A 23,698-nucleotide genomic window follows, 5' to 3' on the forward strand; every position below is an offset into this window, starting at 1 on the left:
AGAGACTGTACCTTGAAAAGGCAAAAAAATATATAAATAAACAAAAAAAAAACCCAAAGATAAGTCTTTCAGTGACTTTATGCCAGATAATTATCACAGATAGTTACTGCATAGAAAAATCTTGAACAGGCCATCTATTGTATGACTCCAACAATGGAGAAAATGTAGTAGTCTCAAGGAACTGGCAGTGAGCTGAGGCATGATTGGGAAGAGCTTAAGGGAACTTTTTTTTTTTTTTTTTTTTTTTTTTTGGTTTGTAGAGGAGAGGTCTCACTCTAGCCCAGGTGGCCTTGAACTCATGGCAATCCTCCTACCTCTGCCCCCCAAGTACTGGGATTAAAGATGTGTGCCACCACGCCCAGCACTTCAAAGGAACTTTTAAAAATAATATTTTTTATTTATTTATGAGAGACAGAGAGAATGAATGAGCATGCCAGGCCACTACCCAATGTAAATGAACTCCAGATGCATGCTTCACCATGTACATCCAGCTTACATGGGGAACTGAACCGGGGTCCTTAGACTTCACAGGCAAGTGCCTTAACTACTAAGCCATCTCTCCAGCCCTTAAAGGAACTTTTTTTCCTTTTTTAAATTATTTTTGTTTGTCTTTATTTATTTATTTGAGAATAATAGGCAGACAGAGAGAGAAAGAGGCAGATAGAGACAGAGAGAATGGGCCCAGCCACTGCAAACAAACTCCAGATGCATGCACCACCTTGTGCATCTGGCTTACATAGGTCCTGGAGAATCAAGCCTCAAAATGGGTCCTTGGGCTTCACAGGCAAGTGCTTAACTGCTAAGCCATCTCTCCAGCCCTTACAGGAACTTTTGATGATAATGCAAATATTCTGAATCTTTCTTTTTTTTTTTTTAGCAGTTGACATAAAAAGGAAATGGCATGCCATTTCACACACACACACACACACACACACACACACACACACACACATACACACACACACACACACACCAGTCTTTCTCTGCTTGTAAAAATATTGTTTAAGTGGCACTTCAAGCTTTGACATATGCCACCATAGCTGCTGCCTCTGCTAAGCCAACATTCCCGCCTCTTCCTGTTACAACTCTCCTTGCTCTGCGGCTAAACCTACATGCTAGTGTGAAATACCTGTTATCCTTGCTGGCCAGTGCTCCAGCAGAGCCAGAAACAGACTTCCCAAGCAGCAAGGGGTAAATGCCACTGTGACAAATTTCCAGAATGACAAGCTGGCACTGGTGTTAAATTCCCTGGGCCAGTACCCTGCTGAGTTTACAGTTTAGAGGGCATTAGCAGGCACACTGAGACTTCACTGTGCTGCTGCAGCAGCTGTTCTAATTTAGAGACCATGCCCCTTCTAGGCTGCAGTGGGCTTGACCATGAATCAATAGGATTCTGGAGATTTTGGCTCCCAATGATCTACAATTTTTACTGTGTTTTTCCTAACTTAAAAAAAAAAAATCTGGGGCTGGAGAGATGGCTTAGCGGTTAAGCGCTTGCCTGTGAAGCCTAAGGACCCCGGTTCAAGGCTCGGTTCCCCAGGTCCCACGTTAGCCAGATGCACAAGGGGGCGCACGTGTCTGGAGTTCGTTTGCAGAGGCTGGAAGCCCTGGCGCGCCCATTCTCTCTCTCTCCCTCTCTCTGTCTTTCTCTCTGTGTCTATTGCTCTCAAATAAATAAATAAAAATTTAAAAAAAATAAAATCTGTCAAGGTAGGAGGGTCACCATGAGTTCAGCCTGGGCTAGAGCTGGTGAGCCAGCTTCCAGCTCCCCTTGTGGTGACAATCACATGATATGCCCATAATGGCAATGGTCACAAAACTGCCCAAACCTGGGAGGAACCTAAGGCTATCATTAGCCTGAGGGGCAGGACAATCCAAAGCCCAGTAGCCCTGCTGCCTGGTCCACGTCAGAGAATAAATAAATAAATAAAATGAACTTCTTTTTTTGAGGAAGGATCTCACTGTAGTTCCGGCTGACCTGGAATTCACTCTGTAGTCTCAGGGTAGCCTTGAACTCTTAGTGATCCTCCTAACTCTGCCTCCCGAGTGCTGGGATTAAAGGCATGCACCACCACGCCCAGTTTAACTATTCTTTCTTCTAGGTTAAATTTAACCTTTCTCTCCATGGGTGCCAGACTTAAGCATATCAGCTAATATCCAACTCCTCATAATCACAAATTTACCTACAACAGTTGTGAGCCACAGCTATTCCATTCAAACCTGGGAAGAGTTGAGATACCCCAACTAAAGTTTACCTCTAACCAGCTTTGACTTTCAGAGCCACAAGAAAAAGACACCATTTAAATAGTCTTAAAAACTGTTTTGCCCTTAAGATAGGAATTTTCTATGCTGCTAAAGATACCAATTTTAGTTTAAAGATTGCTTGATGAGGGCTGGAGAGATGGCCTTAGTGCCTTAACAGTTAAGCAGCTTGCCTATGAAGCCTAAGGACCGACGTTCAATTCTCCAGGTCCCATGTAAGCCAGATGCACAAGGTGGTGCATGCATCTGGAGTTAGTTAGCATTGACTGGAGGCCCTGGTGCACTCATTCTCTCTATTTCTCTCTCTCTCTCTCAAATAAAAGTAAAAAAAAAAAATTAAAATGATTACTTAATGATATGGCAATAAGAAAGCATTAGGATTCTTACATGGCTCTGGGTTTTTCAAGCTCATTTATATATTGTATTAACTTGTTTTCATGAATTTAAAAAATATATTTCAGGACTACAGAGGGAGCTCAGTGGTTAAAGACACTTGCTTGCAAAGTCTGCCAACCAGGTTCACTTTTCTTGCACCCAAATAAAACCAGATGCACAAAGTGGTGCATGTGTGCAGTGGCAGGAGGCCCTGGTGCATCCATTCTCTCCCTCCTTCTCCTTCTCATCTTCCTCTTCCTCCTCTTCCTCTTTCTTCCTCTTCTTCTCTCTCTCTACTTTTCTCTGTCTTTTGCACAGTAAACGAATACAAATAATTTTAAATATGTTTTAGATAAATGCTACAAATTTCACAGAAAAAGATGATATTCAAAAGCTAACAGGTAAGAAAATTTATATGTACATGGGACAAACACTAAGTCAAGAATGGTTGTCATTTCTTTAGGGTATTCTCTCCAAAAAAGAAAGACAACTTCTGGGTGACATAAACATAATAAAAAGAAAGTTTTAAACACTAAATTGTAAGCTGATGAAAATTTAAAATAATTATATACTAGATGCTTAATTGGCTATAAAACAACAGTAAGACATCTGCTATACAGGGTTTTTATTTGGATGTCTAAAAGAAACTACTTTATCCATAGTTCTCTGTCATTTTAAACTGAGATAAATGATAAAACATGTGTAAAAAGTTTATGTAATACTGAACAAATGTGATTAAAGCTTAAAACTTAAATGGCGGCTCTCTGTTAGGTCACATAAAGTTCCAATATTTCTGTTTTTTATATTTATTTTATTTTATTTTATTTATTTATTTTGGTTTTTCAAGGTAGGGTTTCACTCTAATCCAGGCTGACTTGGAATTCACTATGTAGTCTCCGGGTGGCCTTGAATTTATGGTGATCCTCATACCTCTGCCTCCCAAGTGCTGGGATTAAAGGCATGCACCACCACACCTGGAAAGTTCCAATATTTCTTGAAAAATACTTTTGTGGGCTACAGAGATGGCTTAGCAGTTAAGTGCTTACCTATGAAGCCTAAGGACCTCTGTTTGAGGCTTGATTCCCCATGACCCACGTGAGCCAGATGCACAAGGTGGCCCATGTATCTGGAGTTTGTTTGCAGTGGCCGGAGGCCCTGGAGTGCCCATTTTCTCTCTCTCTCTCTCTCTATCTGCCTCTTTCTCTCTGTCTGTCACTCTCAAATAAATAAATAAACAAAACTTTAAAAAAACACTTTTTTTATAAAGTAAATGCAAGCCTTACAAAAATATATACATAACAACCAAATTTGTCTAAAGCTTGCAACAGACTAAAGTTTATAGTTAACATGTAAACAGGTAATAATTAACTAAAACATAATGTCATACATGTCATTTAGGTTTAACCCCTATTTAATAACGCATTAGAATCTTTATGTATCAAAGTCAAAATTTAATTCACTAATCTTGATCTGCTTATGGTAAAAGTTACAGAAACTGGCTTTAAGGCGTTTATTCAAGTTAACTATATTCTTCTATATGTCAAGCTTATTTTTACTGGAATAAACAAAAATTTAACATCAAAGTTTATTTGTTACTTCCTGATTCATCTTTTGTAAAGCTACAAGTAAATGTCATATCTATAAAAGAAATATTTTTGATATTTATTTATTTATTTATTTATTTGGGAGAGAGTGAAGGAGAGAGAGAAAGAGGCAGATAGAGTGAGAATAGGCATGTCAGGGCCTCCAGCCACTGCAGACGAACTCCAGACACATGTGCCACACTGTGCATCTGACTTATGTGGGTTCTGGGGAGTTGAACCTGGGACCTTTGGCTTTGCAGGCAAACACCTTAACTGCTAAGCTATCATTCCAGATCTAAAAGAAATATTTTATGTTATTTTTTTAGAGAAAGTGAGACCAAGAGAGAGAATTGGCACACCAGGGCCTCAGCCACTACAATCAAACACCAGATGTTTGTGCCACCTAGTGGGTATGTGCAACCTTGCACTTGCCTCACCTTTGTGCATCTGGGTTATTTAGGATCTACAGAGTCGAACATGGGTCCTTAGGCTTCACAGGCAAGCACCCTTATCACTAAGCCATCTCTCCAGCCCCTAAAAGAATTTTTTTAAAAAGGCATGCACCACCATGCCCAGCTTATGTTTTATTTTTATTTATATTTGAGAGAGAAAGAGGCAGATAGAGAGAATGGGCATGCCAGGGCCTCAGCAGCTGCAAATGAACTCGAGAAGCATGTACCACCTTGTGCATCTGGCTTATGTGGGTCCTGGGGAATTGCACTTGGGTCCTTTAGCTTTTGCAGGACAATGCCTTAATCACTAAGCCATCCCTCCAGCCCAAACTTTCAGGCCAGATACACTGATTCTTTTGTTTGTTTCTTTGTTTGTTTGTTTTCGATGTAGGGTCTCATTCTAGCCCAAGCTGACCTGGAATTTACTATGTAGTCTTAGGATGGTCTCGAACTCACAGTGATCCTCCTGCCTCTGCCTCCCAGGTGCTGGGATTAAAGGCACGTGCCACCATGCCCAGCTCAAAAGAAATATTTTTAACAGTAGTTAATTTTATGTTTTGTTCAAAGAGTAGAAAAAAAAACTAATTGACTTTAATTCTGTGAAGTGATCATTGCTGGGTTTATCATTCAAGTCTTATATTTAAAAAAAATTTAGAGCCAGGCATGGTGGCATATGCCTTTAATCCCAGCCTTCAGGAGGCAGAGGTAGGAGGATCGCCAAGAGTTCAAGGCCACCCTGAGACTACATAGTAAATTCCAGGTCAGCCTGAACTACAGTGAGACCCTACCTCGAAATACCAAAAAAAAAAAAAAAAAAAAAAAAAAAAGATCAATCATTGTGACTTTCATACTTGAGAAGGGAACAAGGTTCTCATATTCTGAGGTAACTTCTATTCTACTTTGATCTAAAGCCATATTAGGAGCCTCCATCCATAAGTCCTACGTCACAGTAAGCTAACTCCATGTTAGAACACTAATATCTGTTATATATAAACAATGCTGCCACTAGTCAAACATGAACTGTGAGACCTATTGTCTAAGCTTCATCTATTTTAAGTTATTGGTAAAAATATAAAATTGATTATGTTAATCATAATGCCTCTAATGTATATCAGGTTAATTTCTTCTTTTTCTTTGTCTATCCCTAAATAAAACCCATGTAAACTTCATCACTGGACCATAGTCATACAACACTGCCCCCCAGGGTTATGAACCCTTGTGTCTTAGTTCATTCACAGTGCATCACAGATCTGCACACTTTTCCCTGTCACTCTTCAACTGCTTTTCTGAATATAACCCTCCTTGCTAACCACACTTGGCTAACTTCTTGTCTCACTCAACAGAACATCTCTACCCTGAATATAACTCATTTTTATTCTTAAGCAATGAGTAGAAGCCTAACTTCTAGTCAACCTCATTCAGAACTAGGAGGGAAACCCTGCTCTTAAACAAATCACTAGTGCTGTAGAAGATAACCAGTCCCAAAGATTTCTTGATTTTTTTCCTTTGGTTTTTTGAGGTGAGGTCTCACTCCAGCTCAGGCTGACCTTAAATTCACTGTGTAGTCTCAGGATGGCCTTGAACTCATGGCAATCCTCCTACCCCTGCCTCCCAAGTGCTGGGATTAAAGGCATGTGTCACCATGTCCAGCTGATTTCTTGATATTTTAATATCTGCCTCCATTATTGCCACTACAGTAACCATAACAATAGATGCTTTAACCCAATCTGTGTAAATTGTACACTTGGTTAAGAATTACTTACAGAATGTAACCTCTGAACTCCTTGATCAAGCTAGTATTGGTCAAGAAATGCTAGGCATACTGAATGTTCTTGAAGCATCTGTCCTTTGGTTGGGCCAGCACTAACCAACAGACTCAATATGCTTGTCATTGAGATTTCAAGTGAATATATATTATCTCTGTTGTCTTCAGTGCCATGTGCAATTCCTAATATGCACAAGTCCAATGACAAAGAATAACTTCTTTTGGGCTCTGCAAACATTAGGATGCCAGGTTTTGGTGACTATATCAATGAATTGAAAAATCAGGCACAAACAGTTGAGAGTCAAAGGTTTTATTCAGAAGGTAAAGAAACAAAACAGGTAGATATGCTCCAAGGGAGCAGAGGGCTCAAGCAAGATGGCTCCAATGCCCAAATCATATCTAGGTCACACTGGTTAGAGGATAGTATAAGTTTGCCAAATCACAGGAGATAGTAAATCCAACAATGCATAAATTTTACTCATTGTCAGAAATACTATATATCTGTAATATTGAAAATTTTGAAGATAAACTAAGTAACCATACAGAGTACTTAAGTTTTATATGCCATAAAATGCACTATGACCATCCCATAAAAAAAATAATATGTATGCATACATGGAAAGATTAACTATGATATACTAATAGAAGGCAAGTGATAGGTGTGGGACATGGTTCACTGGCATGATGTCTGCTTGCATGATCCAGGGATGGGGTTCAATCACCAACACTGCAAAAAATAAAATAAAAATATATGTGCAATTATATAAATACTTATATGTAAATACATACAAAAACCATGACAACCTATATATACACTTAAAAGCCTGATAAGATGCACCTGAAATTTTATTTTTATTTTTATTTTTATTTTTATTTATTTGAGAGCGACAGACACAGAGAGAAAGATAGATAGAGGGAGAGAGAGAGAATGGGCGCGCCAGGGCTTCCAGCCTCTGCAAACGAACTCCAGACGCATGCGCCCCCTTGTGCATCTGGCTAACGTGGGACCTGGGGAACCGAGCCTCAAACCGGGGTTCTTAGGCTTCACAGGCAAGCGCTTAACTGCTAAACCATCTCTCCAGCCCAACACCTGAAATTTTAAACAGGCTGTGTCTCTTCAGGTTAGGATGGGTTCACTGGTAATGTCTACTCTTGCCAATATTGTATGTAATTTCGTAGTTGGCATGCAATATACTGGTATAAAACATAAAAATTCAAATAACACTAGCTTTAATAACTAGGATTGACTGGGAATAAAACTAAACAGTGGAATATTTCCAGAAGACTGACAAAAGACTGTGAGTATGTACACAAAAGGGAAATGGAGGGTGTTCGAAAGAAGTACCTTGAGCCCTGGGTTTGTTAACTTGGTTGTCCCCTTGACCTCATTCAGGATGCTTAAGATATTCATCAATCAAATGAGCCTCTGGGAATGCAAGTGAGGACCCTCCCAGAGATCATTAGATTATGAAGTTGTGACATAATTAATGGCTTAATGATGAATAGACTATGGGAGATGGTAGAATTGTGGAAGGTAGAGCCCAGTTGGGAAAAGGATGTCCCTGGAGATGTGTTCTTACAGGCTGCTTTTTTTCTTGGCACTTCTTACTAAAACTGAGGTCTGCATCTGGAGAGATGGCTCAGCAGCTAAGGGCACTTGTTTGCAAATCCTGATGGCCCAGGCTCAATTCCACAATACCAACATAAAGCCAGATGCACAATGGTGGAGGTGCATGTATTTGCAGCTTGCTGGCAGTGGCAAGAGACCCTTTCCCCAACTTTCTACTTTCAAACATTATATATATTTAAAACTCAGGACTTCTTCCTAGATGCCATGAGTTGAACAGGTCTATTGTGCCACACCTACCCAACCATGTGAGGAAACCTATGATACCATGAGTTAAAATAATTCCTCCCTTCCTTCCTTCCTTCCTTCCTTAAGTTCTTTTTCTGGGGTTATAGTAAAGACCTGACACAGACCCTAAGTACTATGAATAAGGAAGGAAAAATGGTAAGATGCTGGAGCTGTTGTTAACCTGGCCATCCTGGCATAAAAGGCACTACTAAACTGAAGGTGCTTGAGGATCAGAGTCAGGTCTGTCACATTCAATACGGTAGAACCAGTGCCCCATGAGAGTGTCTATGTGTGGGAAAGAATGAAGGGGAGAGTAGAAAGAGTATGCTACATGCCAGTTAAGGATAGAGGGATGGAAGAAAAGAAGGAAAGAAACCAGCATCTGAGATACAGGGAGCATCTAGGGTGGTAAGAAGCAGACAGCATCTCTCTGTCCTTGATCAAGCTGCTGAAATATTTACACGTGATACTGACAAGGCAGGAGTCAGGATTTAGGACCATGGGGAGGAAAGATACCCCAGTATTTTAAGGCTACAAGGAACAAGATTGGGCTAAAAGCTCACCTATGTAGAAGAGGGCAACAGAGCACCAGACTTCTAAAACTTGTTACAGAAAGCTTTGTCTCTGCAGCATCTAGTCTCCAGTCTTGAAGTAAGAGTATGAGCAATTCCAGCTGGGCACACGTCAGAACACTCCTGGACCCCAAATTCAAACTTTTCATCTGCAGTAGAAGAATTGTAAATTGTAATCCATAGGATTTTGAAAAGAATACGTGACTGAGTGGATGAGGAGTCGGGTTCCCTGAGTATGTCACTCATCCTGAGATGACAAAGGTGCCTCTCTGGGTATCATCCCTCACAGCCCCCATTATTGCCCAAAGAGAGATATCAAGTTTCCAAAAGTGCTGAGTCAAATTTCAGCACACGTCCTGTCATTCCTGAGTGTGTTTACCTGAAAAGATCCTTGGAGACGACCCAGAAAGACCCCTAAGCAAACTTTTTTCTCATAATAGGTTTGTTGGTCTAACCAAGACCCAATTGCTAACAGTACCAGAAGCAGAGAAGCCTTTTCTTGTAGGAAAAATATTCTCCGACACTCTCTTTTCTGCCCCCGTGGCTATAAGGAGGACTGCATCCCTCAAGGCCAGGCAGGGCAACCGTGGAACCTCTTAGTCATTACATACCTATATAGAGGACCCTCAAGACACATTTCTCTCCACGTTTAAGCCTGCAGGAGGTCTGCTTCGTTAAACATACCCCTTCGCTGTTGAATTTAGGACACTGAATACATCTCAATGCTGGAAAGATAAAAACAATTGAAAATAGGTACAGAATGGAGTGTGATCCTGATGATGTAACAAAAGCCAGGAAAGGGGCTGGCTACTTGCAGAGCTCACCCCTGATGGGAAACCTGTGCCCCGAGAAAATAAAAATCTGACGATCTTCTGGCCAAATCTAGGGGATGGACAGGGCTGTACAGAGGAAGATGGAGGCTCTGATGCATGAGGAGCCAGCGCCCACCATCCCAACTTGGATGACTCCCCTTCGTACTTTCTTGTCCACATCTTGTCAAGAAGCCCCTGTGTCCCATTTCCAACTCACATTTGGAACTGTAGGTTGGAGAACACAGTAGGCTGGAGGAGTTGAGATAAGACTTCAAGGATTAGGACACTGAAGAAGAAAAGAGGAGATGGAGGAAGAAAAACAGGAGGATGAGAAGTAAGGGGAGATGACTGGATTGTAATAAACAGAATGAAGCCAGGCATAGTGGCACACACTTTTAATCCCAGCACTCGACAGGCGGAGGTAGGAGGATCACCCTGAGTTCAAGGCCACCCTGAGACTACAGAGTGAATTCCAGGTCAGCCTGGGCTGAAGTGAAACCATACCTCGAAAAAACAAAACAGAATGAGAGAAGATGTGAGACTAAAGGAGGTTGTGGGTTGTGGATGATGACTTCTAAAGGCAAAGTCAGAGTCTAACTCCTGCTGCTCTCCTCCCCAAGGCCCAACCATCTGAAGCTACCAGTAGACTAGCTGGCTCAGAACCAAGTCCTGCCATCCCCCAGGGGCTCACCTTGAAGGAAGCTAACCATCAAGGAGAGACACAGTAGCAAAGGCAAGAGGTGCTTTCCCATTGTCTTGGTAGTCCAGTAATAGAGATCAGCGGAGGAGAGAACAGAACTGCCTAGACCCAGCACCAGTAAGACACCTTTATATACACTCAGGCTGGAAAGGGCAACCCCGTGGGAGCAGAGGCCAGTGACTAAACAGCCTGAGGGAACCCAGAGCCTACATACCACACTGGTTCTGGTCAATTCTACTTCTCTACCCAGAGGACCAAGATCTTTCTGGCTTCATCCCCATAGATTTTTTTCCAGCTTTTAAATGAAAGATTCATGGCTGTGGGTCTCAAAGGGATAGTGAGTTCAGGTGGCTCATGAGCCTGGAGGGGGGCTGCACACGGTGCCATGTGCCATGAGCTTCCACGCAGATGTACTTCACTCAGCATCCTACATTTTGACATGTACCCTGAAATGCCACAGAAGCTGGTACTCTACTCTGCAACACTGTTTCTGTCCCTCTGTTCCTACCACCCTCCTCTTTGTGTCTCTAGGATCACTCATAATAAAATGGCAATAGATAGATTAGACAGACAGATAGATAGATAGATAGATAGATAGATAGATAGATAGATAGATGATAGATAGATGATAGATAGATAGATAGATAGATAGATAGATAGATAGATAGATAGATAGATAGGGATTCCTGATGTTTTCAGCTAAAATAAATTAGTTACAAAAAAAACTGCCATTCCATACACATGATGAAGTCTCTCAAATCAGCATGTATATCCCCCTAAACCAAAGCTGCTCTCACTCTTCATTGAAGAATCTGTTCCATCTTGCAAAAAGCAGAGAATAATGGGGAGATCCAAGATCTTTAAGTATGACAAATATACCTGACTACATTCTAGGAGACAGGCCACCTACACCACAACTACCGGGGCCCAAGGGGAAGTTGAAGAAGAAACAGTGACATAAGTATTGCTCCCACTGCTACCGTGACAACCAGCTCCAAGGAAATGGGGATAGACACCATGGCTAAGCAAAACACATCAAAACAAAACCCCGGAAGCTACAGAGAATTCAGAATTCAACCAGACTGCTAACAAACGCACCAAGGCTCAGGGAACATTGCAGAAGATGCCACAGGAAGATGGAAAGAACCGCCAAGAGTAGAAATTTCCTGAAGCACAACCCGCCCCTCCCCCCCACACACACACACAGATTGACTTTGGTTTTAATTACCTCACACTGAATACCAATAGCTCCACTGAGGAGAATCTTTGGGGAAAATGGGTCCGGGGAGAAGGAATGTAAGATTAACTTTTATTTTTTAAAAAAAAAATGCCATTCAAGTTTGCTTGAGATGACTTATATTGGAAGCTGGAGCAATGAGAAGGAACAGAGATGAAGTTTGCTCTATTACCCATGATGGTTGATGCTCTGTCAAATGCACAAAAATGGGCTTGGCTTTTTGGTTTTCTTTGTTTGTTGTTTTTGTTTTTGTTTTTTGGATTTGTTTTGTTTTGTTTTTGTTTTTGTTTTGAGGTAGGGTCTTACTCTAGCCCAGTCTGATCTGAAATATACTATGTAGTCTCAGGGTGGTCTGAAACTCAAACAATCCACCTACCTCTGCTTCCCAAGTCCTGGGATTAAAGGCATGCACCACCACACCTGGTGCTTGGTTTCCATACATGTTCGAAACATTCCATACTGAAATTAGGAGGGTAGGAGGCAAAAATTAGATTGAAAGCCATAGATGATCAGCGCTGTATTTCAGATGGCTCCAGAGATAAAGATGTTATCTGCTGGGTGTATGTTTGTGTGTGTGTAGGCATCATATCAGCTTTGTTGCTATAAATTATGTAAGTGTTCAGACCCAGGGCAGTCACAGGTTCCACGTTCTAAAGGGGCTTTTTCTTCTGAGATAGGGTTTCACTCTAGTCCAGGCTAAACTGGAATTCACTACGTATCTCAGGGTGGCCTTGAACTCATGGTGATCCTTCTATCTGTGCCTCGTGCTGGGATTAAAGGTGTGCTCCACCACACCTGGCTTTAAGGGGGCTTTTTTATTGCTCAACTGTCACCATCTCGAAATTTTTTAAGACTTTTAAACACAGGCCCTGCATATTCCCTTTGTGCTGGGTCACACAGGTGATCTCTACTCTGCACACAGCTCAGTTTTCAGTCACCATCTAATGTTGCAAAGCTTTGGCCCCTGCAACCAGGTTTGAGGAATTCTCTATGAATAGGCAGCTGGTGCCAAACAAACTTCTCCCATTCTTACATTTTTGTTCCCTGAGGTTTGGTATAAAACAAAAAGGTTATTTCTCCTCTTAAAGTACACATGATAAAAGTGATGAGCTGCTTAACATTAGGTCCCAGCACAGTAGCTTCTATATCTGATTAAAGTGGCAGAATAAAGACACTTATTCCTGAGAGTGGCTGTCTGAGGCAAAGATATGCAACACAATTTCTACATGACTAACATCTAGACCTGGTCAATCAGGCAGAATTGAAACTCCATATCATGGTGCCTTTGTCAGGACGTGTGATTCCATTAAAGAAATTGCAATGGATTCTGTCACATATTGAACCAACAGTCACTTTTACAACTGCCTCCTGGCAATCAGAAAATGGACAGAAATATTTCATTCAATTCCCTATGCTGATATGCTAACAGAGTTTGATGTCTCAACAATGGTTACCAGATGCTCAAGGCATGGTGGGGAGGAGGAAGGGAAGGATGTTACAACATGTATGACTTGTAGACAGATAGACCTTGACTGTGAGCATTCTTCTGAATGTCCCATCTGCTTTCTGACCACTTCTGCAAATGCCTAAGAGGGACTTCATTGCAAGGATCCTTATCTACATGTCACTGAGTTTGGAGGGTGATGTTATCTTATCACACAGGTATTAATCATGGGGTGTTAATTTTAGTCCTCCTGACTTTTTTTGTTGTTGTTGTTTTGTTTTTTCGAGGTAGGGTTTCACTCTAGCTCAGGCTGATCTGGAATTTACTATGTAATCTCAGGATGTCCTCAAACTCAGTGATCCTCCTACCTCTGCCTCCTGAGTGCTGGGATTAAAGGCATGTGCCACAACGCTCAGTCCTCCTAACCTTTTGAAGCATACTCTGTGAATTCTGCCTCATCCCTTTTATGGTGCCCATCTTCTCAAAAGTCAGTACACTTATTTTCTCCCTTGGATTCAACTCAACTTTCACATTCTTGTATTTCACTTTGTATTATTCCATTGCAATCCTTTTAAAGCCCTCCTCAAAATGCTTCACCGATCCTCCTAATTAAATATGGAGGGACCAGCTATACTTCATAACTCTCCACAAATGACCCTTCCCTTGTTCCTGGTACACCCAGCCTTGATCTACATCAGCACCATCCAAAAGCAGTGATTTCCAAACTATTTCCAGATTTTTCCAAATATGCCCTGCAGAGGGGATGGTCTCATTTGAAAAACCGTGATCTGAATCCACCTCAAATGATGCTTTAAAAAAAAATGTGGGCTGGAGAGATGGCTTAGCAGTTATGTGCTTGCCTGTGAAGCCTAAGGACCCTGGATCGAGGCTCAATTCCCCAGGAACCTACGTTAGCCAGATGCACAGGGGGCACACGTGTCTGGAGTTCGTTTGCAAGGGCTGAAGGCCCTGGTGCTCCCATTCTCTCCCTCTCTCTCTCTTTCTCTCTCTATCTGCCTATTTCTCTGTCTGTAGCTCTCAAATAAGTAAATAAACAAAAAAAATTTTTTTAATATTCAGGGCACAGTGGTAAACACCTGAAATCCAAGCACTTGGAAGGTGAAGGCAGGCCACAAAGCAAGATACTGTCCAGAAAATCAAAATCAAGAGCTTAGGGCTGGAGAGATTGCTCAACAGTTAAGGCATTCTCCTGCAAAGCCTAAGGACCTGGGTTTGATTCCCCAGTGGCTGAATAGAACTCCCTTTGGTATACTAACGTGTTCTTACCCATTCTTCTGTTGATGGACAGCGACACTGATTCCATAGCCTAATTATTGGGACTAAAGCTGTAGTAAACAAGGATGTACAGCTATCTGTTGTACTCTGTCTTAGACTATCTGGGGCATAACCAAGGAGGGATATCATAGGTTAGTTCTATGGTCAGTTCTTGAGGAAGCTCTGTATTGATTTCATAGTGACTATACTAATGCATAGTAGAGCCATTTAGAGCCGTGATGGGTGAGTTTTAAGTCTACTTCAGTGATGAGCTCTTAGGACCCTCTGGATCTATACTTTGGTAGGTGTTGAGTATCCTCAGGGTCTGTCTCCTACACCCTGGCACTGATTATCAGGAACAGCATGGAATCAGCACTTTTGCTTATCTCCCTATTCCCCTGTGGATTCAACTGTGGCTTGGCTGAAGTGTGAGGGGTAGTTTATCTCCTCTGGTCTTATTACCTTCTGAAAAAGAAGAACAGACTCTCCCAATGGAGAATGAAGTCAGTATAGCTTAAATGAGATAAGAATTATTAATTTAAGGAGAATACGATGTACATAACCCCTCTTTTAGCCAAAGACTAGTGAGAGCTTGACACTGGAGAACATACTCTTTGTCTCCATAGGATTCTGATCTGGTTCCCAATTCCAGATATGTGTTCCTTTACACTGAGTGGATCTCTTAGCCAATCAGAAAGCTATTGGTTACTCACTGAGGTTGTGTACCACTATTGCACTGGCATGTGTATCCTGTCAGGGAGTTTTCTTCTGAGTAGCTTAGACCTCTTGTTGCTCAGACCATTGTTGGTCATCTTCCCCCAGCGGCTCATGTAGCACATTCCAGCACTAGACAGGCTGTCTGGGGACTGGCTTTCTTCTGAATTCCAGCCAGATCTCTCTGTGCTCTGTGTCAGCAGCATATGTTATCTTCAGCAATAGGGACCTTGTAGGTCTCTCCAGTCAACAGCTCAATGTGGGTAGCAACCAATCTCTGGTACTGGGAGTTATAGGCAGAGACAGAAAAAAAACTTTTAAGCTTAGGCTTCATCCCACCCTCACCAGAGCCCTACTTTTCAAGTGCTCCCCCCTTACTCCTTTTGACAGTTATACCTTTTAGGCTATCTCCAAGGATAAAGGTTTCTATGGCATCAACTCATTTGGGATTTAATTTTGCATTTGTGTTCCCCCATTCCCTTTCCCCTCTCCTCCCCCCAAACCCTTCCATCCCTAGTGTCTGTGCCTTGAGTTGTCTATCAGGTATGACAGCAACTTGAGCAGGTACAGATCAGGAACCACAGATAAGTGACTCTATGTGGTGTTAGTCTTTCTGTGATTGTGTGAGTGTGCTGAGTATGCTCTGTTCCAAGTCTATCCATTTTTCTACAAATTTCACTGTTATCGTTTTTCCTTAGTGCTGAGTTGACTTCATTGCATAAAAGTACCACACATTTTTTATCCATTCATCCAATAATGGACATCTGGGTTGATTCCAGTTTTTAGCTACAATTAATTGAGTAGCTATAAACACGGTTAAGCAAATGTCTCTGCACTGATGCATGGAGAATTTAGGATAAATGTCCAGTAATGGAATGTTGCAGTCAGATTCACATTGCTGGCAGGAATCATCTGACCAAGATCTGCTTTGGAGAAAAAAAAAAGGGTTTATTTCAGCTTACAGACTGAAGGGGAAGCTCCAAGATGGCAGGGGGAAATGTTGGCATGAGAAGAGGATGGACATTACCCTCTGGCCAACATAAGGTGGAAAATAGCAAGAGGAGAGTGTGCCAAACACTGACAAGGAGACACTGGCTATAATACCCATAAGCCCCCCCCAACAATACACTACTTCCAGGTGGTGCCAATTTCCAAATCTCCATCAGCTGGTAACCTAGCATTCAGAACACATACGTTTATGGGGGACACTTGAATCAAGCCACCACAGGGAATAACTGGATCTGTTGGTAGCTCTATGTTCATCCTTTTCAATAATCTCCAAATTGATTTCCATAATGGTTGTATAAGTTTACATTCCCCCCAACAATAGATGAGGGTTCCTCTTTACCCACATCCTCATGAACATTTGTTGTTGTTAGATTTTTTTTGTATTTAATTTGACAGAGAAAGAGGGGGAGAGAGAGAGAGACTGGGAGTGCCAGGGCCTCCAGCCACTGCAAACAAACTCCAGATGCATGTGCCCCTTGTGCATCTGGCTAACGTGGGTCCTGGGGAAATGAACCTGGGTCCTTTGGCTTTGCAGGCAAATGCTTTAATTGCTAAGCTATCCCTCCAGGCCCTGTTGTGAGATTTTTCAATGGTTGCCATCCTGACTGGAGTAAGGTGGAAATCTCATGGTTGCTTTATCTTGCATTTCCCTAATGGCTAGGGATGTTGAACATTTTCTTAAGTGTGTTAGCCATTTGTAATTCTTCCTCTGAGAACTCCATATTCAGTTCTCTGTCCCATTTTTGGAATGGGTTGTTTGATTTTTTATTATTTAGTTTTTGAATTTTTTATAGATTCTTTATATTAGGCTTCTTTCAGTGGTATAGCTGGTAAAAATGTTCTCCCATTCAGTGGGTAATCTATTGGTTCTGCTTATGGTGTGTTTGCCCATGAAAAAGCTTTTTAGCTTCTTCAGATCCCATTGGTTGAGTGATTATTTAATTTCCTGGGCTACTGGGGTTTTGTTTAGGAAGTCTTTCCCCACTCCTATATCATGGAGAGTGCCTCTTAAATTTTCTTTCAGAGGAAGAAGAGTTTCAGGTCTTATATTGAGGTCTTTAATCCATCTGGATTTGAATTTTGTGTATGGAGAGATGAGTGGGTCTAGTTTCATTTTCAAACACATGGTCATCCAATTTGTCCAACATTATTTATTGAAGATGCTATGTTTTTGCCAGTCTACATTATTGGCTCTTTTGTCAAAGATCAAGTAGGTATAGTTACTTGGCTAAAGGTCTGAGTCTTCAATTCTGTTCTATTGGTCTGTTTCTGTTCTTATGTCAGTAACATACTGGTTTTGTTACTAAGGCTTTGTAATATAGCTTTAGATCTGGTATGATGATACCTCCAGAAGTGTTTTTTGTTTTTGTTTTTTGTTGTTGTTGCTTTTTATTATCATTATCTTTTTGCTGAGGAGATGTTTGGATATCCAAGGCCTGATGCTATTCCATATGAATTTAGAGATCAATTTTTCAATCTCTGTGAAGAATAATGCTGGTATTTTTATTGATATTGCATTAAATCTGTATATTGCTTTTGGTAGAATTGCTGTTTTCACAATATTAATTCTACCTATCCAGGAGCATGGGAGGCCTTTCCATCTTCTCAATTATTCCTCAGTTTCTCTCTTGTTATTTTTTTTTAATGTTTTCATTATATAGGTCTTTCATGTCCTTGGTTAGTGTTATTCAATAGTATTTCATTTTTTGTTGCTATTGAGAATGGAGCAGCCACACTGACTTCTTTCTCTATATATTTGTCCTTTGCATATAGAAAGGATATTGACTTTTGTGCATTGATTTTGTATCCCACCACTTTACTGAAGGAATTAATCACCTTTACAGAGGGATAGAGACTTTCAGGTCACTTATTGGTATAGGATCATGTCATCTGCAAATAGGGCTAACTTGACTTCTTCCTTCTTCCTTTCCAATTTGAATCCCTTTTATTTCTTTCTCCTGTCTCATTGCTTGGACTAGGACTTCTAGTACTATGTTGAAGAGCAGTGGTGAGAGTGGGCACCTCTGTCTTGTTCCCAATCTGAATGGGAACTCCTTGAATCTTTCCCCATTAAGTCTTATTTGGGCTTTGGGTCCTTTATATATAGTCTTTACTGTATTGGGATATAAACCCTCAATGCTATTCTTTCCAGTGTTTTGATCATGGAGTGGTGTATTTTGTAAAAGGCTTTCTCTACATCAATAAAGATGTTTATGTGGTTCTCATGGTTAAGTTTAATTATATGTTGTATTACATTAACCAATTTCCACATGTTAAACCATCCTTGCATCCTTGGGATGAAGCCTACTTGATCAAAGTGGATAATGCTTTTGATGGATTGCTGAATTCAGTTTGTGAGGATTTTGTCCAGGATCTTTGCATGTAAGCTCATCAGGGATATAGGCCCTTACCTTTCTTTTCTTGTTGAATCTCTGTCTTATTTTGGTATTAGCATGATATTAGTTTCATAAAAGGAGTTGGGGATGATTCCTTGGTCTCTGGTTATGCAAAACAATTTCAGAAAAATTTGTTTCAGTCCTTCAGTGAAGGTTTGATAGAATTCAGCTGAGAAGCCATCCGGTCCTGGACTTTTCTTTGGGGGGAGGTTTTTGATTTTGATTTTTGATTTCAATCCCCATGGATGTGACAGGTTTATTTTAGAGTTTAATCTGCTCTGAGTTTAGTTTTGGTAGGTGGTATGTGTCTAGGAATTCATCCATTTCTTCCAGATTATCCAGTTTTGTGGAGTAGAGGTTTTGATTCTATGCCCTGATAATTCTTCCAATTTCATTTGTGTCTGTTGTGACTTCTCCTTTTTCATTTCTGATTTTGTTAATTTGAGACTTCTCATTTGTTGTTGCTGCTGCTGTTGTCGTTGTTGTTTGTTTGTTTTTCTTGATCAAATTAGCCAGGGGATTATCAGTCTTGTTTATTTTTTTCAAGGAACCAGCTCTTCGTTACATTGATTTTTTAAATTGTCTTCTTAGTTTCCAATTTATTAATTTCTGCTCTGATCTTGGTTATTTCTTTCTGTCTGGAGCTCTTAGAGTTGGATTCTTCTTGTTTTTTCCACTACCTTTAGGTGGACAATCAGGCTATTAGTTGAGATCTCTCTGTCTTCCTTATGAAGGCATTTAACACTATGAATTTTCCCCTTAGGACTGCCTTCATTATGCCCCATAAGTTTTAGTAGGTTGTGTTTTCATTATCATTCAATTCTAGGAATTTAAAATTTTCTTTTTTGATTTCTTCCACAACACATTGTTTAAAAGTGTGTTGTTGGCAGAGGCACTGCAGGCCATGTAGGCACAAACTATGCAGCTTCCCACCATCCTGCTCACCAGCTAGGGTCCTTGGCAGGGGAGGACTGGGAGGCCTCTGAGTGCCTGAGTGGGGACAGCTTGGGTGTTCCCTTGTGGGCCAGCGTGGCATTGTTGAGGATTCCATTGTCCTGACGCACCTACATGAGACAGAGAGAGGCCACAGCAGAGGCCCAGCAAGCTGTTTCATCTTTGTAAATCTGATATTTTGCCTGGAAAATGGGCTATTGGTTCTTGGCAGGGTTAGGCTTGAGGGGCTTTTGTTGTTTGAGACATGGTCTCATGAAGCCCAGTCTGGCCTGAACTTTATATATATGTACCAAGCTGGCAATCCATCTGCCTCAGCCTCTCAGATGCTGGAATTAAAGATGGGAGCATCTATACCCCAGCCTAGGTTTGGGATTCATAGCAAGGTGCTAGAAGACAGTGTCTAGTCTTAAGATCTGTAATGATGGATCTCATGATTCCTTATGCCTTCCTAGGTCTTTATTTATTTATTTTGCTTTCACATCTAAGGAATATTTCCCAAAGGAGGCTCACATAAATGAGTTGGGACATTTGTGGAGAGGTGTGAACAGTTGACTATATCTATTCATTGACTATTGTGAAGGCTTTTTTCTTTCTTTCATTTTTAATGTTAAAGAAGGCATCTGATAGTTTTTATGTTCTTTTCTGGTGTAAGAATACTGCAAATATTAATATTCTGCTTCTGGAGACTTGATTTATTCTTTATTTAATGGCATTAAAACTGAACAACTGAAAATGATGTATATGATTATCTTATAATTAGTATTAGATGTTAAAAGAAGAAGACAAAGAATGTTATACAATGTTTTCATTTATCCAAAGGGTATATATGTTGTATGTGTGAACACACACAAATACACACATGCATGTATCTGCATGTATGCTTAAACATAAACATGTAAAACTTCTTTGGAAAGATAAGTAAAAAAAACTGGATTATATTGGTTTGCTCTAGAGAAGAATATCACATTGGAGATCAATAGCAGTGATGAGGCTGTATTTCAGATTGCTTACATTTTTTTCTATGAATGATTTCTATTTGTTTGTTTGATTTCTTTGAAGTAAAGTCTTGCTCTAACCCAGGTTGACCTGGAATTCACTATGTAGTCTCCAGCTGGCTTCAAATTCATGGCAATTATCCTTCTGCTTCTTGAATGCTTGGATTAAAGATGTGTGCCACCATGCCTGGGCTGATTTCTAATCTTTTTATTAAATCAATAAATTGTGATAGTTGACTTTAGATGAGTAACTTTATTCAGGACAGTTCCATGTTGATATCAGTCAGAATTGGTATCAAAATTGCTTGAGCCCTACTCAAGGAGAATCAGACACAGAATTCTGATTCCCACATCTCCGGGAAGTTTTGATTAGATCATAGTGAATATTCAAGTAGGATTGCTAATTGGGAAATTTTTCCTACCAGTTGTTAAGAACCCTAGGACGAAGATTGGAGAGATGGTCACTGGTTAGGGCATTTGCCTACACATCTAACAACCTGGGTTTAATTCTCCAGTACCCACCTCATGTAAGCCAGATAGATGCACAAAGTGGCACATGTATCCAGATGGGTTTAATTCCCCAGTACCCACCTCATGTAAGCCAGATAGATGCACAAAGTGGCACATGTATCCAGAGTTCATTTGCAGTGGGTAGAAGCCCTAGAATGCCCATTCTCCCTCCCTCCCCCCCTCCCTCCCTCCCTTCCTCCCTTCCTCCCTCCCTTTCTCCTTCTCTCTCTCCCTCTCTCCCTATCTCTCTCTCTCTCCCCTTGCAAATAAATAAAATATTTTAAAAATAAGCCTAGGAAAGAAGGTGGATGAAGTCTAGTAATATTTCATGAACAATACTGTTCTGTGGCTTCTCTTACAGGTACTCCAGGGGTTGGAAAGACCACACTGAGCAAAGGACTTGCATCAAGATCAGGACTGAAATATATGAATGTGGGTGATTTAGCTCATGAAATCTGATCACCAGATATTATGGCGTCTGGCAAGATGGCTTCTCCCAAGAGCATGGCAAAAGATGCACAGATGATGGCACAAATAGTGAAGGATGTGGGGATTTCAGAATAAGAGCCAAGAGTTATAAATCAGCTGGGCATGATGGTGCATGCCTTTAATCCCAGCACTCGGGAGGTAGAGGTAGACCACCATGAGTTTGAGGCCACCCTGAAAATACATAATGAATTCCAGGTCAGCCTGAGCTAGAGTGAGACCCTGCCTCAAAAAAAGAAAAAGAAAAAAAAGAGTTGTAAATCAAATTCTGGAGTTAGCTTTCCAATATGTGACCACAATTCTAGATGATGCTAAAATTTATTCAAGTAATGCTACTGTGGATGCTGGTGATGTGTGAGTGGCAATCCAGTGTCGCGCTGTCCAGTCTTTCACGTCTCCTCCCCTGAGAGATTTCCTATTAGATATTGCAAGGCAAAGAAGTCAAACTCCCTTGCCACTGATCAAGCCATATTCAGATTGCCACCTGATCGATACTGCTTAACAGCTCCAAACTACAGGCTTCAGTCTTTACAAAAAACAAGCATCTACTTCTGCAAGAATAGCAGTTCCATGGTTAGGTGCTGGTTCAATTTCTAGTAGACCAAGTACTCCCACACTAGGCATACCGAATCCACAAACCATGTCTGTTTCAACTAAAGTAGGGACTCTGACATACCTCACACAGCAAAGGTTTGCAGTACAAGTGCCTGCTTCCCCGTCCCCTGCTGTACAGGCATCCATTCCTGCAGCATCAGCAGTTCAGCATGTTCTGACTAACCCACCATTAATTGGGTCCACAAACATTCTTATTACTGCTAACACGATATCACAAAATACTACCGATGAATCATCAAATGCATTGAAAAGAAAATGTGAAGATGATGATGATGATAATGATGATGATGGCTATGATAACTTGTAATGTAGTTGAGGTGCATATAACATGTATATTGTTCCTGAATGTGTTGTATCAAAACAAGCATGCTGGATGTTTTCAAGTTGATTTTGGAAAACAATATTTAATTAGTAAATATAATTATTATGCTAAAAAATAAATAAAAGTGTGTTGTTTAGTCTCCAGGAGCTGGTGGAGTTCTTGATGAGTCTTTTCTTACTGATTTCTAGCTTTAAAGCATTGTGATATGATGATTCAGGAAGTTACTTCACTTTTCCTGAATTTATGGACTCAGACTTAATGGCCTAATATATGGTATATTTTGCGGATGGTTCCATGGTCTGCTGAGAAAAATGTGTATTCTGTAGAGTTGGGGTGGAAAGTTCTGTAGATGTCCATCATATCTAGTTGATCTATGGTGTTGTTGAGCTATATTATTTCCCTGTTGAATTTCTGCTTAGATTATCTGTCTATTGATGACAGTGGAATATTAAAGTCTCCAACTATAATGGTGTTGATGCTTATTTCTGTTTTGTTGTTAAGTAGGTTTTGTTTGATAAACTGTTGTGCCCCTGTGTTTGGTGAATAGATTGTGATGTTCTCATTCCCTTGATGAGTAAGAAGTGTCCTTCTATGTCCTTTTTGATTACTTTTGGTTTGAAGTCTATTTTATAAGATATTAATATAGCAACACCTGATATTTTTCTATTTCCATTTTCTTGGAATATCATTTTCCATCCTTGTTGCAGTCAGGTTTGCATTGCTGGTAGAAATCACCCAACCAAGAGCAGCTTGTGGGAAAAAGAGGTTTATTAGGCTTACAGGTTCGAGGGGGAAGCTCCATGATGGCAGGGTGAAAGGGTGGCATGAGCAGAGAGTGGACATCACCCTCTAGCCAATATAAGGTGGAACATAGCAAAAGGAGAGTGTGCCAAACACTGGCAAGAGGACACTGGGTAGAATACCCATAAGCCCAATCCCAACAATACACTACCTCCAGGAGGTGTTAATTCCCAAATCTTCATCAGCTGGGAACCTAGCATTCAGAACACCTAAGTTTATGGGGGACACCTGAATCAAGCCACCACAATCCTTTTACCCTGAGGAGGTGTCTATCTTTAGTGGTAAGGTGGGTTTCTTAGACAGCAGATAGAAGGGTCCCTTTTTGTATCTGCCCTGATAACTTGTCTTTTGATGGATGAGTTAAGACCATTAATATTTAAGGTTATTACTGTGAGGTTCTAATTAATCCCTGACATGATGAGGTGCTTTATGGGGTTTTTTTCCTTGTGTTTTGTGCTTTTCTGAGCCTGGTCTATTTTTGGTTATTGTAATTTTCTTCTTGTTGGCTCTTGAGATTAGTTGTTTGACTATTCTGTGTGGAGTATTCCCTGAAGTATTCTTTGTG

At 40.7% G+C, this 23,698-nt stretch overlaps 1 pseudogene; it reads left to right on the plus strand.

Moving 5' to 3' along the window:
- The first annotated feature begins 21,380 nt into the window (after positions 1-21,380).
- Positions 21,381-22,317, plus strand: LOC101606441 (annotated as a pseudogene).
- The last annotated feature ends 1,381 nt before the right edge of the window (positions 22,318-23,698 follow it).

Source organism: Jaculus jaculus, chromosome 3 (genome assembly GCF_020740685.1).
Source record: "Jaculus jaculus isolate mJacJac1 chromosome 3, mJacJac1.mat.Y.cur, whole genome shotgun sequence".
Classification (NCBI taxonomy): Eukaryota; Metazoa; Chordata; class Mammalia; order Rodentia; family Dipodidae; genus Jaculus; species Jaculus jaculus.